Raw genomic sequence first — 18,519 nt, 5'->3', positions numbered from 1 at the left:
ACGCTTTGTCTCGGGGTGGGGAGCTGAGGGCGCAGCGGTCAGGAGCTGGCCCTCCGCCCCAGGTCCTGCCTGGCATCAGCGTGGAGCCTGACTGTTCCTGAGCCATGCGGACCACTGGAGCCCCTGTATGCAGGAGCAGCCCGGGGCCGGGAGGCGGGATTCTGGGCGTGGTGGAATCCTCCAGGGTGACTCCTGAGGTTTGACTACTGGAGGGAGACCCAGCCTGCTCATTTATGCAAAATTCAGGCTCCTGGACAGTCACAGGGCACCTGCCAGAGGGCAGCCTTAGGTAGGTGGAGGGATTGACACTTCCACTCACCTGCCAGTGGCCTGTCCTGTGTATTGCAGGCCTGTTTCTTTAAATCGTGGCAGCAAGGCTTTGTGGCTGGCATTACCCACGTAAAGCTCCCTGAGGCTGGAGCACAGGGTGAAGGCCTCTGCCACAGGAAGGTCAAGAGAGACCGCAGGCCCCCTGCCTCCCCTGCACTGTCCTGCATCCGCCCCGGCTCTGGGCTGAGTCTTGAGTTAGAAAATTTCTTCAGGGCCCAGCCTCCGCTCTTGCCAGCAGGCCTCTGCCAAGCCCCCATCCGGAGGGTAGGCACCACCTCTTCTCTGTCCCTCAGCTCTGCCCTCTGAGACGTAGAGGTGTAAGTGGCCCATTCGTAAACACTGTAGTTTGTCGAGAATCACTAGAAGACATATGGTTGCTTCCTCCTGGGCAATGTGAGAAGAAGGCAGGTGATATTTGAGCAAGTCCCTGCCTTGGGACCCTCTAACCCTGCCTCCCAAGGGAACTGAGGCAGGTGATGGGGTCAGGGGTGAGGCAGTGACTCAGGAGTCAGGAGCTCTGGATTTGAGGCTGTGTGCCCACAGCAGGTCTCTGCTGCTCTCAGGTACCCAGTCTCCAAGGTGGAAACTTAATAGGATGGCCTGCAAGGCAGGTCTGTGGGATGCTGCCTCCGAAAGTGTGCAGTCCCAGTCTGCTAAGCTGAAGTGCTCACTGGGCCTACTGGCTGTCACCCTCTGGAGTGGAGATGCCTACGCTTTTCCAGCTGATGGAGCTGGGTGTCTGATGCCTCTCTGAACCTCAATGCTCTGCTGTACGATGTAGGCCCCTTCACAGGACTCCTGAACATCCTAGGTGACCCTCCAAAGCGTTTAGTGTGCTAGATGCATGATAAGGGCTTCAGATCTGCTGACAGGTCTTGCTGCTTTAGTTCTTCATGTGAAACAATTAGTCAACTTGTGTGTAAAGAGAAATCAAATGGGTGGTTCCAGCAGCCTCTAAAGGTGATTTCAATGAGCATGGGAAGGAGAGAGGCTGTAAGTTATGCTTAGTTCCTGGGAAAGAGGGCCTTGATGAGGATCATTTGTGTTCATTTGGCCCACATCAGCCAGAAGGGTTTGTGGTTTTAAACAAATCAAAACCTTCAACAAATCAGAGAGGATCCACTTGTATGGGGCTTCACTGTGGGACCTTTCATCTTCCTGAGTACCTTTTGCTAATAACACACATACACGTGTTGTGATAGGAACCAGATCCCTGCCTTAAATGCCATGTAACAAATGGGTGAGCACTGTGGCTTTTCAAATGGCTGCACCTTAACCTGTTTCATAGTAGGCATTTGACAAGTTAATGCAAACCCATTGGCTGTTAGTGGGTTTGCATTAATTTGTCAAATGACTGCCATGCCAAGCACAGTGCTGGGTGCCAGGAAGAGTGGGAAGGAGGTGAATGCATTTGCCCTGGCCCTTCTAGAGCTTAGCCAAGGCTGACATTTCAGCCTGAAGTGGTAGTGAAGTGTTAAGGGTATCATATGGAGGGGCGGAGGAGACCCCAGCAGGGACACTCAGCTTGGTCCTAGGGGAGACAGAGGGGACAGGAGGAGAGCAGGGTTCTTCGTGGAGCCCGTGGGACCCCAGCAGCAAGGGAGTTGGCATGCTGGAGAAACTGAAGGAAAGACGGCCTCCGGAGAGCCCACCCTCTGCTTCCCAGGGCAACCTCTGCACAGTTAAATCAAATCATGAAGGCAGTTGAGATGTTTCTGACAGCCATGGTGTGTGGCCTGTGGAGAGACCTGGGGGCTTAGAAAGGATCAAGTGTGGTTCATGGGAAGAAGTGCTGGAGTAGCAGGCATAGCTCTCAGCTTCATCCCCAGGTCCCCACCTGCTTGTTGCTGGGTCATCCTGTGCCCCTCTGAGCCTCAGCTGTCTCATCTGCACAGTGGGGATAAGGGTGTAGCTTTGCCAATGAGTTCAGAGACTGGAGAGGTGGGAGCTAGAGTGGGGGAGGTGAAGGGGCATCACAGGCAGGGGCGCAGCATCGGCAAAGGCAAGGAGGCTGATCGTTCTGCTCATGTTGACGATGATGGTGGTGTCTTCCTCTTTTTTCCATATTTTCTGAGATAATATAGTAGCCGGTTAGAGACGGAAGAGCAAAAAAGCAGAAACACTTAGCTCCTGCCCGCAAGGGCTGTTTGAAATATTTATAAAGCTCTCTTTCATGCGTGGCTTTTTTTTTTTAATGAATGGCACAGTTGGGGATTAACTTAGCTGAAGCGGCTTCTTGTGCCCACTGCAATGAGTAGAGCATCCTGGGTGTGGCTCTGAGCAAACAAAGGCACATGGCTTCCTAGCCCTGCAGAAGCTGTTGGCTCTGAATAGAGCCACCGAAGGGGGGAGGCCTGCTCAGTTGTGAGAGGAGCAAAGAGTGTCCACCATGAGGATGACGGAGTATTATTAAAAATAAAGCTTCATGAGTACCGATCACATGTGTTTTTGCTCTTGTCCAAGCATTCGGCACAATTGCCATTATCTCTTACCTAGTTCTATGCACGGTACTGTGAGAAAGGCAGCCTAGGTAGATCACCCCTCTTTCCCAAAGAGTAAACTGAGGCTCAGAGAGATTCGGAGGCTTGTAAAGGTTCTTCATTGGCCAGTGGAGGAAGGAGAGTTTATGTTCAAGCAGGGAGGATAGATGGGCTGGTCTGTGTGCTAGGAAAACCACTGCCCGTGTGTGTGTGTGCATAGTTGTGTGTGTGAGTGCCAGTGTGTATGTAAATGTAAGTGTATGTCTTTGGTGTTTAAATGTGTCTGTGTGTGGGTGGGTGTGTGTGTGTGTTTGATTAAACAGTGAAGATGATCAGGAAAGAAAGATCAAGTAAAAATCACATCAGGCTGGATTAGTTGCTCTAATTTGCAAGTATGCAAAAAATGTGTGAGGCCTGTTATGCTTTTTCCCAAGGGTGACATTCGGCCCATCTATGGATACCCAGTTGATTCCCTGCCTTTTTACACAAAGGATTTGAGATGTCCACAGTGATTTGTCATGCATATGGTGAAATCAGATGGAAGTCAAATAGCAGGACTGAGGATCAAGGAAGGACAGAACAAATATGCCAGTGATTAGAACACCGGAGTGTCCATGATTAGTCATCCACTACTGACTCTGAGCATCTGTCATCCAGGGCAGAGAAGCAAACACCCTCCATGATGTCAAGGTCATGATCAGAGAGGGAGAAGTGGACCATTTTTAGGGAAAACATTATTTTGTTTAAATCAAATTCTTAAAAATGTCTCAGAGGGGACATAAAAGTGAAAGTGACATAACTATGCTACCTTAACCCTGAATGCCCATTTCTTCTAATGAACATGGCCAAGACTGAATACATGGAGCACACACAATACAACATACATGAGTGTGCATGGCACATAGTAAATACCTAACGGGTCATAGCTCTGTTCTGAAAACTCAGGCTGTGTCTTTGAGGAAATGAAAATTCAGAATGGTAGCTAACCAGCAGGTGTGGTGGGCAAGCGTGTGTGTGTGTGTGTGTGTGTCCCTGACCTTAATTATCTTGCCATCTAAGTGACAAAGTGCATGCACATAAAACAACTTAAGAAAGACTAAAGGGTGCCTGTAATCCCAGCACTTTGGGAGGCCAAGGCGGGCGGATCACTTAAGGTCAAGAGTTTGAGACCAGCCTGGCCAACATGGTGAAACCCTGTCTCTACTAAAAATACAAAAATTAGCCAGGCATGGTGGCGGGCACCTGTAATCACAGCTACTCGGGAGGCTGAGGCAGGAGAAATTGCTTGAACCTGGGAGGCAGAGGTTGCAGTGAGCTGATATCATGCCACTGCACTTCAGCCTGGGCGACAGAACGAGACTCTCTCAAAAAAAAAAAGAAGAAAGAAAGAGAAAGAAAGACAGGAAGGAGGGAGGGAGGAAGGAAGGAAGGAAGAAGGAAAGGAAGGAAGGAAGGAAGGAAGGAAGGAAGGAAGGAAGGAAAGAAGGAAGGAAAGAAGGAAGGAAGGAAGGGAGGCAGGCTGCGTAACAGGGCACAGGTGTCAGAGGAATTCAGAGAAGAGATGACTCAGCCCTCGCAGAAGCAACAAGAGATGGCTTCTTGGGATTTGGAGGATGACATCAGCCAGGTGTTGAGGGACTTGATTGGTTGAGGGAAGGGAAGGGCATGCAAGGTGGGTGGAATATTTCACACAGGTGAATCAGAGGATGCAGAACTGGAAATACATGTGAGTGGGTGGGGCTATGGGGGGATTCTATAAAGCTTTGGAAATCAGGCAGAATGCACCCAAGGGGATGGAAATAACACGTGGGTTCTAAGTGTGTCTTAGATATGAATGGGTTATTTGATGTTGAGCAAGTCACTTTCTCTCCCTGGGCCTTAGATTCCTTTTCTTGACAGGGAGAGTTGGATTAGATAATTCAGTTCCAAGTTCTAGGCCACTCTGATCTTCTTCTGTGGTTAATAGAAAGGCACTGGAAGTTCTTGAGGTAAGAGGCTGTTATTATGAAAGCAGCTTGTAGGAATGTGGATTCTGAACTCAGACTATCTGGCTTTGAATACTGGCTGTTTTACTTACTAGCTGTGTAATTGGACAAGTCACTTATTCTTTCTATACATCAATTTTATCTGTACAGATTTATGTTTGGAAATCAGAATGATATTTCCTAAGATTTTTTCCCCATAGAATTAAATGACTTAATATGTGTAAGATGCTTAAAATAGTGCCTGCACATATTAAATACAATGTGGATTAGCTCTTATTATTATTACCGTGGGATGGTGTATTAGCTTTGCTCCATAGCACTCAACCCCAAGGTCTCAACAATATACACTTATTTTTTGCTCATACTACATGAGGGCTGTGGGTTGGCTGTAACTTTGCCCCTGTTTACTGGTCGGTAGTGAGTCTGCTCTTTGCATCTCCTCACTTTGAGACCCGGGCTGAAGGAGAAGAAAAGCACAAGAGATTGGCAGCAACCTGAAATATCTTTAAGAACTTCTACTCAAATATAGCATATTTCACATCTGCTGATAGTGTACTGGCCAAAGCAAGTTGTATGATCAAGCTCTAAATCAGTGGGAGAGAAGCAGAAAGTCAGTCTTTCTAGAGGAGATGTGAGGATTAAATGTGAAAGTTCTGACATGTAAAAGATGCTAATACACACCCATGGAAACTGATGATGAGGTGGTCAGGAAGCACAGGGATTGAGTTTGGAAGAAAAATCCCACCATTAGTTCTTAGGTTGAACTGGATTTGGTAGCAAGTTCCAAATTGAGGTGTCTCAATGGACAATAAGGAATAGATTGGAACGAGGGTGAGAGGCAAGGGACAGAGATAGCTATCAGGGGCCCATGTACAAAAGGTATTGGTAGAAGACAGAAAAATGCAAGCTATTTCAACAACCAGTGGTTCTCAGCCTATGTGCTGTAAGCACAGTCGTGTACTGAAAAAAATTCTCTGCAGATGTGCTGCTAAATTTTGATCAGCATTTAAAGTTTATGTTTGCTACAACCAAGTCTACAAATTATTGTAGCATCTCTCAGGTGGAGCCCTGAGTATTCACAAGCAGAGAGATGTAGAATACAGTCTAATTTGCTGTAAGTAAAAGTCAGCTCTTGTCATGGAAGAGGAACACCAGAGGACTTTGCCCTGAGAGCATATAAGAGAACATGGTCAGGGCAATGGACAGCACCATGGTGCTGAACAGTAACCAAGTGCAATCAGAGCTATTATAGACCTGTAAGACAGCCACAGTCACACTGTAGTGGGCGGGCATGGTGATGGTTGCAGACTTACTTGCTGTAATTTTAATCCTGCAAGAATGCTGCAAAATTTTATGTGATTTGGAAGTATGTCCTGAATACAGTAAGGTTGAGAACCATCGCCCTAGAGAGCTGTAATGACCAAATCATAGCTTTGCTCTGAGAAGAAACAACTCTGAATTGGTGTTGGTAGTTTGGGAAGTGGAGTGGGATCTTGGATGCTTCATAGAGAAGTTGGTCTAGAAAACAACAGCAAGCAGCTAAAAGGAAGAAAGCAATGTCTATGGATATATGAGATTATAGTTCCCCACTCCTTCCTTGGGCCTGTGTCCCAGGCATCCAGAGCATTCGCCTTGACCTGGCACACCATGTGTGGCCCTCTGCCTTTGTATCAGCTGTGTCCATTCTCTATAGAGGATCCCTCTTCCTGGGCTGGGGGTGGTGAGCACTTCGATTTCAGTAACTTTGGCTTGTTGCTCATGTCCATCTGCTCTGCTTGACCGTGGATACTTTGAAGACTGGGAAATTGTCTGATTCTCCTCAGGAGCCCCTCAGGAACACTGGGGATTCACAGTGGGGATGCCACACTGTGTGAGTGAGTGAATGGGGCCAAGATTGTGGACTTCTTTGCTGATTGAGGTTTCAGCCACAACTGCATTTAGTCTTCCTTAACAAGGCACTATCTATGGATTTAAAGTGAAGGTAGTTACTATGCAGAAGGAGATGGAGGTGGCATGAGGAGTTTTGGAGCTCAAAGAGAAAAGAAGGTGTGGGGGCCCCTGAAGTGGTGCTTTGACAATGGGGAGAGGGCAGATCTGGTTTAGTAATGGGCTTTGCTGCATTTCACATCGAATAGGAAGCTTTTGCAAAATGTACTTTTTACACACGAGCACATTGCACGTCTTCCCCTCTCCCTGGGGCCTTGACTAAATAATGACCTGGTGTTGGAGCTTGGAGTCAATTCCATGGGAAGACTCATTGGATCTGATGCAGAATTGCATACAGCAAAAAGGTGGCTATTTGAGGAAATTTTGAACCTGCCCCCAAATTATGTTGCTATGTATTTTTAGATCATACCATATCCATAGACTCTTAGGGCTTAAGGTCTAATAAAATCTCAGCAAATGTTTGATTTCTATAACCTCAAGGTTGAATGGAACTTTTAAATTATGTAAAATTTTATGTTGTACAATTAGGGAGGAAGGAAAAAGTGTCTGTCTGCTGCTTCTCCCCTGCCCCCACCATTCTGCCCTCAGTGCAGAAATTCCCATTATGCTCTCTTTGCATACCTCCAATGACAGGGAGATCACCACTTTACATGGCAACCTGCTTTACTCTTGTACAGCTCTGTTGTTAGAAGGCTCTTCTTTATGTAGAGTGGGATTCTGCCTCATGCCCTACTTTTGTTCTCAGAGTCTTCCCAAGTTTCTTCTTCCACACTGCTATTCCTAGAGGCACTGGAAGATGTTTCTCCATTACTTAGGACCTTCTCTTTTCCAAAACCACTCCAGTTCTTTATTCCTCCTCTATCATGATTTCCACATACGGTGTTAGGTTTTCCTTTCCTTTCATCTCATTGTTTTGCTATATTTTATTTCTGAACATGCAGAATAAAAAGGAATCTAAATAAAACTTGAATTATTGGGGACCTCTTAACTAGTTTAAAGGCTTCCTAAGGCCATCAACTCCTCTGAGAAGCTGATAAAAGCAATCGAAGCTTTTTCCTGCATCCTCAAATGCATGAACATTTGGCATAGAATGTTAGAGCATTTGGCATAGAATGTTAGACTTCATAGGCCAGTGTTCAGTGTATTGGGTGCTTTTACATATTATTTCAAGTAATCTTGTGAGGTAGGTATTTTGATGGGTTCCATTTATAGATGAGGAAACTGAAGCCAACAGAGATTAAGTATCTTGCCAAAGATCACCCCGCTAAGAAGCTATGTGGGAATAAGCTGCCGTCTCTGGTGCCAAGGATTTCAGTCTCATGGGGGAAATAAGATATATTAAAATGAGCTGGAAAATGAGCGTCATGAACAAATGCTGACCAGAGATGCAAGCCTCATGTTGTGGGAACTCCAAGGAGTGACCTTGTGATCCTGGACTCAAGACACTGCACGTGACTAAGGAGTTGGAAAGCAATGAGCAGAGCAGATGTGGCCAGAGATCCATGCTGCAGGGAGGCCACAGACGAAGGCACAGGTTGTGAAGGTGCAGTTAGGAAGGCGGAGTTTGGTGTGTGTAGATAGATGTGGTGGGGCGTGGCCGAGAGAGGGCAGGGCTCAGGCCAGGAAGAGTCTAGGAGGTGTGCTTTGTCCTACAGGTGAGGACAAGCTGGTGAAGGATTTTGAGGAGAGGCGAGGCGTGGTTGGATTTGCATTTCAGAAAGGTCACTCTGCCTGTCATATGGAGCGGACAAGATATTATGTGGCAGGGAGATGGGGTGAGGGCTTATCTGGAGCAGGTACATTGGGAGGTGAAAGTCAGCAGGTAGGTATTAGAACAGTTCCAGAGTAGATGCAACAAGATCTAAAAAAGAGTTAGGTTTGAGGTGGGACAGATTAGAGAGAAACTGAAAATGGAACTGAGCATTTTAATGAGATCTGTTACCCCACGTTGCAAGGATTAAAAAAAAATAAGGCACTGTGCGAAGTGCTATCCATGGGTTAATTCATTTCATTTATTCAAAATTTTCCTCTGCATTTGATGGGAAACAGAAGCACAGAGAGGTGAACTCACCCATGTGACACAGTTTGGAGATGTGGGGCCACATAAGACCCTAGGTAGTCTGCCCTCTGCACCCATGTTGTTAGGTGCAGTCTGGCCTCTGCTCTCATATCCAAACATCGCCTCTTTGTTAAATGAGCATGCAAGGAGAGAGTAAATATAAGCACCTGGCTCCCAGGAGGCATTGGCAATGTTTATTAGGTGACAGGTTTCTGCATGCAATGTCTTTCCCCTAGAAAGTCTTTTGCAGTTTTCAGAGGCATTTAATCTGCCTTAACCACTTTTGACCACTTTCACAATAATTGTGTCAAGAGGGCAGGTGAGGTGTAAGGCCTGGGGTATGTACTTGATAAACACTGAACGGATAAGTGTAGTCTATCGCTGCCTATCCCTATTTTACAGAGTGGGGAACTGAGGCTCAGATGCATCAACTAGGTACACTGAAGAGAACACTGTACTAGTCTCACCACCGAGAGGCAGTGGGGTGGTCTCTGTATAGGTGCCAGGTGGAATTCGGTTCAAATCCTAGCTGCTGTACCATCTCTTGGCTGTGTGACCTTGAGCAAATTACTTCTGAGTTTCCTCACTTGTCATACTTATTCCCACTTTTAAGGTGATTTAAGAATTAAAAATGAAAACCCATGTAATGCAGAACTGATCCTTCATATGAGTTTAAGGTATGTGCACTTCTTAAGGCAAAGGAGTTCTGTTCAGATTTCTTTCTATAAAGCAAGAAGCTCAGACCAGAACACAGAGAAATGGGTCAAGTCACCAATCACACATGCAGCTAGCATCATCTTTCCCCATGCAGCGTGCAGGCCCTGCCCACTCTTGGGGTTGTGACAGAGGTGTGCTGTTTTAAAATCAGATATTCAGTCCATCAGGGAGTGCTCCCTGAAAGTCTGCTGGTACAGTGGGACCTGAAATTGTGCACTTATAACTGCAGTTGTCATGGAAACAGGCATAATCTCGGGAAAAAAAAGTCCTGCAGTCCATGGGGACCACCTGTATCTCCCATTCATGAAGGGGGGAAAGCCGCCCTGTCCCCTACCCATGAGAGGGGGAACGAATGTGTGTTAATTAGATTCAGGCTCATACTGGTTGCCACTGCGTGGGTTGCATTCCTGGATAGTGTGGCAAAGGGCCACTGGCTGACAGGCTGTCCCCGTAGGCAAAATCAAAGGCAAATGGATGGTTTCTGTGAATAAATATGAGCGTGCAGCTGGATGGGATGGCAGCACTTGCTGTTGCAAGGAGGCCAGAGCGGGGAGCTTGCTCAAGGGGAAGGCTCTGGTTATTCAAGGTAGGGACCAAGTCATGGAAGTTTGACGTATTTGAGCTATAAAACCTCTCATGCAGCAACCCCTGTGGCTCCCAGCACAGAACCTTTACAATGTATTAATTCGCTTTGATGCGATGATGCTGCCTAACAAACACCCCTCCTAGACTCTGTGCCTTACAGCAACAAATATTTATTTATGGCATTGGGTTTGTGGGTGGTAGATGCTTATTAGCAGGGCTCAGCTCGATTTGTCTTCAGTCTTCTGTTGGGGTCAGGTGTGCTCCTCAAATCCTCTCATTCTGGGGTTGCCATTTGGGTCCTGTGTTTTCATGGCGGGAGGTGGACTGTCAAGGAAAGCTGAACCCACCTGCCCCTTAAAGCTTGTGCTCAGACTGGTGCACTCCCAGCCAAAGCAGGTCACATGGGCAGCACACCCACAGTCAGTGGGGCAGGGGGGCTGCACCGCACCCACTTTGGGACATGGTGAGGACTTGCCACAGAGGGTCTGTGTTGAAATTACCTGGGAATGTTTGTTAATAATATAAATTCCTGGCTTGTAATCTAGATCTGGTGAATGAATATCTTGATAAAAGCCCCGATGGGAATTTTTAGCAGGCAATTCCAGGGCATTTTGAGGACCAGCTGGGCCATGGTGTCATGCTGTCAGTTTTCAGGAAGGGGGGTGGCGGGGGGGTATGCATACCGATCATCTTGAAGTTTTGAATTGCGAATGTCAGCCTCAACATCATGAGTGTGTGGTTTTTAAAGGACTGATAACTTTCAAAACCCACCTTGACATTTCCTTTGTTCTAAAAGAAAGCAGTTCCCCCTGCATTCAATGCTTGGATAAGCACATTTCTACAAAATGGGCTCCCTTGATCTTTTTGAGGCTCATTTCCCTGCTTGCTCTTTGGAAAGAAAGAGTTTCTTCATCTTTCCAGAAGAGACTGGTCATTTAGTTGCCGTGAGATTTCCTGCCCTTCCCACTGAGGAATCAGGCAATCTCATCTGAATTTGCATGGCCTCTGAGACCCTATGTTGACACCCACCTGTTCATGATTCCAATGACTGCTCTAGTGGAGCATGTGGGGGCCATGGGAGTTGCTTGCCCTCACCCCAACTTCCTGGGGTGGGAGAATTAAAGTATTGGAAGTAGTGTAAGGTCTTGATCTACCAACACTGAAAAGTACTTGAAGCCAGCTTTGTCCACTTGGAAACATAAGTCATGATTATTTTGACTCTGCAAGGCCAAAAGAAGAATTTATGAAGCAAAACTTTTTTTTTTTTTTTGAGACGGAGTCTCACTCTGTCGCCCAGGCTAGAGTGCAGTGGCGCGATCTCGGCTCACTGCAAGCTCCGCCTCCCGGGTTCACGCCATTCTCCTGCCTCAACCTCCCATGTAGCTGGGACTACAGGTGCCCGCCACCACGCCCGGCTAATTTTTTGTGTTTTTTAGTAGAGATGGGGTTTCACTGTGTTAGCCAGGATGGTCTCCATCTCCTGACCTCATGATCCGCCCACCTCGGCCTCCCAAAGTGCTGGGATTACAGGCGTGAGCCACCGCGCCCAGCTGAAACAAGACTTTTTTAAGAAGCTGAGAAAGAAAAGCAGTAAGAAACTATAAGGTTGGATGCGGTAGGGGGCTGATGGGTCTTCAGCATCAGGGTTTGGAGAAAACTCACGGTTTCTGTGCCCAGTGTCAATTCAGGACCGCGGACAGCACCAATCCCCACCTGTTCCTCACCTACCCACAGTACCTGGAACTTTCAGAAGACGGCGTCTCTGTATCTAATGTTTATTTGGCTGGGATGCTTCCCTTCTCCTCTCCCAATTTTTCTAGATTTCAGAACTCCTATTTATATTTTGGAACTCAGCTCAAGTTTCCCCTCCTTGATGACATAGCCACGGTCTTTTCTCTGTCACTGTAATAACAGCTTTGGTTCTCTGCTATTTTTCAGATAGCCAAGGTTGCTAAACCAGTGATTTTTGGATAGAGGTTGATTGGATAAGAATAGCGTTCCATCTCTTTTTTTTTTTTTTCTGAAATCTAGACCTTAATAGATTTTGTATGCCTTCTGACAGCCACCTTCATGGTGGAGATGACAGATTTATTCCCACCATGCAAGAGGGAGAACAAAAACCCGGGGAGGTTTAATGCCTCACTCAGGAATAGACAGTGATGCAGAACATTCACTGTCATCCAGAACCTCCCCATTGAGCTGAGGCTGACTGCGGTTGCTGCTGTTTGTTTTTTTGTTCTGTGGATAAAAATGCCTGAAGCTTTAAAGGCTAGTTTTTGTAAGCAGAGCTCAACCTAATGCTTAATGTTTGTGAAAAAGAACAAAAGCGTCCTGTCAATGTCAGCTCTCTCCTCCCAGTGGGGGCTGGATGGGAGATAACAGTAGGTTTGGAGAAGAATCCCTTTCTCCTGCCTGGCTGCTCCTCTGACTCATGAGACATTTGGCAGCAGAGACACGAATGCAGCCCAACAGGGTTTTGATAGAGTCTTTGTGAGGACGCCTTCCTGCAGCATCTGTAGTGTGCAGGCTTTGCACTTGCCAGGCTTCTCTCCCAGCCAATGGGGTTAGGTTTTCAGGAATTTGAAAAGCAGAAAAGAGAGATTTATTGTGTGTCCATCTATCTTTTCTCCCTTTGTTTCTCTCTTCTCTCCTTTCTTTCCTCCTCCTTCCATCTTTCCTTTCCTCTTTTCCTTCTTTTATCTCATCTTCCTTTTCTCTCCTTTGCACTCCCTCTCTTTTCAAACTTTCTCTTTCTACTTTCTCCCTCTTTCCTTGCCTCTTGTCTGTTGCCTCCCTCTTCCCCTCCTGCTCAGCAAACATCTGCTAAGTACTGTCTAAGGGTCCTGGCTGGTTCCTGAGGATATAAAGATGAAATACATAGAACTCCCCTGGCTATGAAGGGGTGTCCAGCTCAATGAGAGATGGGCACATGAACTGTGACCATTGGGGGAGGGTTGTGCATTGGGAGAGAGCTGTGCGTTGTACTGGCGGTTAGATCATGGGGGTGGACCCCAAAGTCTCCGTAGGGGAAGCCAATGACTCCAGATCCACTTCCTTTTGAATTCCTAACAGAGAAGTTTGTAATTTGCTTTTTCTCCTCACGTTTTATTGTCTAGCACTTTTGTTCGTGCTTAAAACTTCCTGGAAAATATTTTAGTAGCTGTAGTAGCTGAATGATACTTCATTACTGGTGTGGTTATACCATTGTAATTAATTCTGGATCACATCTTTGTGTATCATTTTGTGACCCTGTTTTAGATATTTTCTGGAGGACAAATTCCCAGCACTAAATTTATGGGTCAAAGGACATGAACATTGTTAAAGCCTTTGATACCTGTTGCAAACTTGGCTGCCACATATTCTTACTGAGGAATCCCAGCTTTGAGGAGAAGATAAAGACGATTCCTCCCCCTTCTTCCATTTCCACCCAGCGCTCATGTGATGTCTTAGCTCGGAAACGTTTCTATGTTCTGGTTCCTCCCTGATGAAAACCATTCCATGACCTTCACCGTGGAGCCCAGACTCCCCTTTACACACGGCACTGGGTCCCTGAGATCTGGTTTCTGCAATCCTTTCCAGATTCCCCACTTTGAGGTCACCCTTCAGCCAAAGAAGACCACTTACAGATCCCCAGGCATGCCAGGCTGCTTCTGACCTCTGTGTCTTTCCCCACACAATATGGTCTGGATCTGTGTCCCCACCCAAATCTCATGTTGAATTGTAGTGCCCAGTATTGGAGGTGGGGTCTGGAGGGAGGTGATTGAATCACTGGGGCGGATTTCCCCCTTTGGTGCTGTTCTTGTGACAGTGAGTGAGTTCTCAGGAGATCTGGTTATTCAAAAGTGTGGCACCTCCCCACTCTCTCTCTTCTTCCTGTGAGGTGCTCACCCCTCACCCCCCACTTTGCCTTCAGCCATGATTGTAAGTTTCCTGAGGCCTCTCCAGAAGCCAAGCAGATGCCAGCATCATGCTTCCTGTACAGCCTGCAGAATCGTGAGCCAATTAAACCTCTTTTCTTTTCTTTACAAATTACCCAGTCTCAGGCATTTCTTTATGGCATTGTGAGGATGGACTAATACACCATGTGCTTCCCTCTCTTGGGATCCCTTTTCGCCTTTGCTGTGTGGCTAATACCTACTCATCCTCTAAGCTTAGAGGGAATGCTTTCCCCCTTAGCAGAGTTGATGTGGAGGCTGCCTCCGTGTTCTGTGGCCCTCTGCACTTCCCACACTGGCGGCAAAGGCCAGCTGTTGACTTAGCCTCCCTCACTGGCCTGAGCACCCCTTGAGGGCACAAGCTGCATTTAAGCTGCTTACACCCATCCTTAAACAATGATTTATAGAGTGGAGTTCTAGCCACAGAAAATGGCTGAGAATGAACAATGAGCTCTTCACCTGCCAGGCCTGGGCTGAGTAAGCACTTCGAATACACGCCTAGGACGCAGAGCCAATTATCCCCATCTCATAGACAAGGAAACTGAGGCTCGGTAAGTCACATGGATAATAAGTGGAGTCAGGATCCAAACCCACCTCTGTCTGAGTGTGGACGTTTTGCTTTTAAGCAGCGCTGACACAAGAACATGATTTGCTTTAAAGGTCATTGCTGTCGCCGTGGAACGAACTGGCATCTCTGACATGCCCTAGTTAATCAATTCAGCTGTTAGACTTTGGCTTAGTTTTTCATGAGATGCTTTATTTCTTCAAGGTTTATACATAATAATTTTTTTTTGAGATGGAGTCTCACTCTGTTGCCCAGGCTGGACTGCAGTGGTGCGATCTCAGCTCACTGCAACCTCCGCCTCCTGAGTTCAAGCGATTCTCCTGCCTCAGCCTCCCGAGTAGCTGGGATTACAGGTGCCTGCCACCATGCCCAACTAATTTTTGCATTTTTAGTAGAGACGGGGTTTCACCATGTTGGCCAGGCTGGTCTCAAACTCCTAACCTCAGGTGATCCGCCCACCTCGGCCTCCCAAAGTGCTGGGATTACAGGTGTGAGTCACTGCACCCGGCCTAGTTTGTACATAATAATGTTTATGCAGAGTGTACCATTGTTCACATCTGCTGTTTTCCCCTCACAGTAATCCCGTGAGAGGCAACAGACAGCACCAGTATTTTTTTTTATATAAATGTGTGAAGTTGGTGTTATTAATTTTAAAAACATATATTATGTAACATTTACTTTTTAGTATACAGTTCTGTGCACTCATATTTGCTGCATGAGAAAGGCAGCCTTAGAAGGCAAGGCCCATTGATCTTATTACTTGGGTGGGGGAGGGTTCTAAGTTCTATCTTCTTATGAGGTTTCACGGATTCTAGAGTTTGGGAATGTTTAAACATGGGACAGAAGCCTGGCTTGGTGGCTGGAATGCTGGACAGGCCGTTAGGAACCAGCCCTTGGCTCTAGCTTGCACCCTTACTAGTTGTGTGAACGTGGAGGTCACACCTGTCCGTGGACCTCATTTCCCTGCGAAGTGGGATCAGACCTAACATTCCACATTGACCATTCCGTGCAAATGGCTACGAAGCACGTAACTCCTTCAAAGCCCGTTTCCTACGGTCTCTTCTGTGGGAAAATATCTCCAGATTTTCCACACTACAAAGGGACCTGAGTTTGGAAAAGATATCAACTCAGTTCTCCTCTTGAATATTCATATCAAATATCAGCTGAGGCAAAGATCTGAAAAGTTCTGTCATAAAGACATCACTGCTTCTGCTTAACCCAGAGATTGCTTTTTTTTTTTTCCTTTTTTTGGGGGGGGCAGGGGGCGGGGAATCTCACTCTGTCACCCAGGCTGGAGTGCAGTGGCGCAATCATGGCTCACTGCAACCTCCGCCTCCCTTGTTCACGCCATTCTCCTGCCTCAGCCTCCTGAGTAGCTGGGACTACAAGTGTGCGCCACCACGCCCGGCTAATTTTTTGTATTTTTAGTAGAGACGGGGTTTCACCATGTTAGCCAGGATGGTCTCGATCTCCTGACCTCGTGATCCGCCCACCTCGGCCTCCCAAAGTGCTGGGATTACAGGCGTCAGCCACTGCACCCGGCCTTAACCTAGAGATTTCTAAACTCACGGCACCAGGGAACCCCTGTCTGGGCCCGTACCTACTAAAATCTCTCTGAGCTTGAGTTCTGAAGCACATGGCTTTGAAAATGCTTGTTTAAGAGGCAAAGGAACTACTAATTTTAAGGAAGAACATGAAGAGGTTGAATCAGTGCTTGGCTTCCTATGGGCTTATTTTTTCAGAAGTAGACCAGCACCTGAGAGACACTCAGGGCTTGGTGCCCTGGGCGCGCCTGCTTGCAGTGTCTGTTGGTAGTTAGGGAGGGAGTGGATTTGAACACGAGCTCCACCATCTGATTCTAGGAAGAGCATAGCAGGTTGGGCCGATCTTCTGGCACACAGTGCATTAAAATACCACCTTTCAGGCTGAGCCTGAAAAGCCCCCTATTAAATGTGACAAGGCAGACGGGTGCCTGCGGGGCGGCCGTGTTCCAGAAGCCATGCACCAGCTGCTGGTGACTTATGTTTCCTGTTCTGGAGCCGGGGAAACATGCACGCCAACTTGTGGGTGCTTCCTGGACGTGCAGAGCCCGGGCCTCTTTTTCCTATTGGTCCTAGAGTGCCGTCAAGAGGCTTGGTGAGTTTCCTCCCTGGGGATGCACACATCTTTTTTAGGGGTACAGATAGGTTGTGGGGCCTAGGAGCAACTTACCTTGAAACATCTTCCTCCAGAGACCCTCCTGCTGAAGAACAGGATGTGCCTCTTCACACTGCTCTTCCTCGGCTCACAGCTGTGACGCCTTTCTCTCCATCTTCACCCATTCATCTGTCAAGAATCAGTTCAGTCACCCAGCCAGCCAGCCAGGCTGTGTCCAAGATGCCGGAGAGGCAGCAGTGAAGAAAGCGGACAAAGTCCGTTGCCCCCGTGGAGCTCACAGTCTAGTAAAGACAAGTGCTGTGCAAACTCCAGGCAGTGCCGTCCCCACCAACGCCTGTGTCATGCGTCCCCTGGGGAGTCGTGACCTGCACTGCCAGTGGGGTAACACACCAAAGCTGTGATTCCAGTGTGGCAAGTCACATTTTAGACAGACCTAGAAATACATAGTCTGCCAGATGTGCTGTAAGTACTGTGAATACATAAACGGGTAAGGGATGTAGGGTCACCTGGCGGGGTGATGGTGTGTGTTGTCCCAAACAGGGGAAGTTGAGCGGAGGGCACTCAGATAAGTAACATCAAGCAGGGCCCAAAGAAAGTAAGAGCAGGAAGACTGCCAGGATCCTGGGACTCCAGATTAACTGGGGTCTTGCTGACCTTGGCTTTCACTCTGAGGGAAGTATGATTCTGATGCAAGAAGCTTTGAGCAGCCGACTGCATGATGTGTTTCTGATTCCTTAGTTTGGGTTAAACTCTTCTTCTCGGGGCTTGCAGGGCAATGTGGCCGATGCCATAAGACCACGGGACCTGGTCCAGGGGACCATTGAAGTACCTTGTGTGCACTTCCTCAGACAGCCTTGGCAAGATCAAGCTCTAGTTACCCACAGTGCTAGCCAGGTCAATATGCACTCTTTATTGGATTCATTTAGTGAACAGGATACCCTCCCTCCAGTCCCTGGAACCGCCTCCCAGATGCACCACCTGCCTCCAGGTTCTTGACTCAGGCTCTGCTGTCAGACCACCACCTACTGTGGGTTGTTCTTGTCAGTTTACTTCTTTTTTTTTTTTTTTTTTTTTTTTTTTTTTGACAGTGTCTCGCTCTGTCGCCCAGGCTGGAGTGCAGTGGCACAATCTCGGCTCACTGCAAGCTCCGTCTCCCGGGTTCATGCCATTCTCCTGCCTCAGCCTCCTGAGTAGCTGGGACTACAGGCACCTGCCACCACACCTGGCTAATTTTTTCGTATTTTTAGTAGAGATGGGGTTTCACTGTGTCAGCCAGGATGGTCTTGATCCTGACCTCGTGATCCGCCCACCTCGGCCTCCCAAAGTGCTGGGATTACAGGCATGAGTCACCGCGCCCGGCCCAATTTACTTCTTTCTCCCCCACCCAAGGGATGGGCTTCAGGGCAGACACTGTATCTTATTCATCACATCTCCAGCCTGGAGAGAATACAAATGGTAAATAAGCACATGGAAAAAAATTACAAGCCTTCAAGAAATGGAAATTGCCCAGGCACGGTGGCTCACACCTGTAATCCCAGTGCTTTGGGAGACCAAGGAGGGATGATTGCTTGAAGCCAGGAGCTCAAGACCAGTCTGGGCAACACACTGAGACCCCATCTCTACAAAAAAAATTTAAATTAGCCAGGTGTGGTGTCACATTGCCTATAGTCTCAGCTTTTCGGGAGTCTGAGGCTGGAGGATCACTTAAGCTGAGGAATTTGAGGATGCAGAGCTGTGATCACGCCACTTCACTCCAGCC

At 47.5% G+C, this 18,519-nt stretch overlaps 1 protein-coding gene across 2 annotated transcripts in view; it reads left to right on the top strand.

Moving 5' to 3' along the window:
- CRMP1 (collapsin response mediator protein 1) overlaps positions 1–18,519 on the top strand; it is a 73,149-nt gene that overhangs the window by 5,550 nt on the left and 49,080 nt on the right. The window lies entirely within an intron of this gene.

The sequence above is a fragment of the Nomascus leucogenys genome, chromosome 20, assembly GCF_006542625.1.
Source record: "Nomascus leucogenys isolate Asia chromosome 20, Asia_NLE_v1, whole genome shotgun sequence".
NCBI classification, from domain to species: domain Eukaryota; kingdom Metazoa; phylum Chordata; class Mammalia; order Primates; family Hylobatidae; genus Nomascus; species Nomascus leucogenys.
This window is presented reverse-complemented; position numbering and strand designations above follow the sequence as displayed.